Source organism: Kogia breviceps, chromosome 4, assembly GCF_026419965.1.
Source record: "Kogia breviceps isolate mKogBre1 chromosome 4, mKogBre1 haplotype 1, whole genome shotgun sequence".
Taxonomy (NCBI): domain Eukaryota; kingdom Metazoa; phylum Chordata; class Mammalia; order Artiodactyla; family Physeteridae; genus Kogia; species Kogia breviceps.
In genome coordinates, this window is record NC_081313.1 from 99,333,766 (window position 1) to 99,335,075 (window position 1,310).

At 33.4% G+C, this 1,310-nt stretch overlaps 1 pseudogene; it reads left to right on the forward strand.

Moving 5' to 3' along the window:
* Nucleotides 1-566: 566 nt before the first annotated feature.
* On the forward strand, nt 567-974 carry LOC131754366 (large ribosomal subunit protein eL32-like; annotated as a pseudogene).
* Nucleotides 975-1,310: the final 336 nt, after the last annotated feature.

The following is a 1,310-nucleotide window of genomic DNA, read 5'->3' on the forward strand; positions in this document are numbered from 1 at the left end:
AATGAAGCTAAAATAAAAATATGTCCAGGAAAATAAAAACTTGGAGAATTCATCACCCAAATCTCTGAAGAAACCAAAGATTCTTCAGACTGAAGAAACAGTAAACCAGAGTTTCACTAATAAATAAAAAATACTGTGAATAGTAACTGTGGGTAAATTAAAAAAAAATTCTTTCATTTTTAAATTTCTTTAAAATATATTTTATTGTTTAAATTAAAAAATAATATATTTGTTGGGTTTATGGCACACATAGATGTAGATTATTTGACAATAAAAGTATAAAGAAGAGGAGGGTATAATAGAAATGTACTGTTATACATTTCTTACATTAAAACTGAAGAGGCATAATATTACTTGAAGAAAGACTGTGATAAGATGCATATTGCAAATCCTAGAGCTCTTACTGTATAAACTTAAAAGTTATAGCTAGTAAGACCATGGTAGAGAAAAACTGAATAATGAAAATATTTAAATAGTCAGAAAGAATGCAGGGACAAAGAACAAAAATATGGGCTACTCTCTTCCTTGATGCTGCCTCCGAAGGTGACAGCCATCTCCTTGGCATCATGACTGCCCTCAGACCTCTCACGAAGCCAAAGATAATCAAAAAGAGGACCAAAAAGTCCATCTAACACCAGTCAGACCGATATGTCAAAATTATATGGAACTGGCAGAAGCAAAGGGGCATTGACAATAGGCATGCAGAAGATTCAGGGGCCAGATCTTGATGCCCAGCATTGGTTATTGGAGAAACAAGAAAACAAAGTGCATGCTGTCCAGTGGCTTCTGGGAGTTCCTGGTCCACAATGTAAAGAAGATTGAAATGCTGCTGATGTGCAACAAATCTTAACTGTGCTGAGATTGCTCACAACGTCTCCTCCAAGAACCACAAAGCCATTCTGGAAAGAGCAGCCTAGCTGGTCATCAGAGTCATCAATCCCAATGCCAAGCTGCACAGCAAAGAAAATGAATAGACAGCTTGTATGCATATTGTATTTGTTTTAATAAAACCATAAAACTCAAAAAAATGTATATGGGACAAATTGAAAACAAATAGCCAAATCATACTTTAAAACAACCATGTAAATTATTAGATTAATTATAAATGCTCTAAACTTTCCAAATAAAAGCCAAAGAATATTACACTGGATTTAAAAGCTAAATCCAATTGTATGTCATCTAGAGGAAGTACATTTTAAATATGAAGTTATGGATTATCTAACAGTAAAATGATGGGAAAATATACAGAGAAGTCCTCACAACCAGGAATATTAACAAAGATGAGAAGGAGCATTTCATAATAAAAGTGT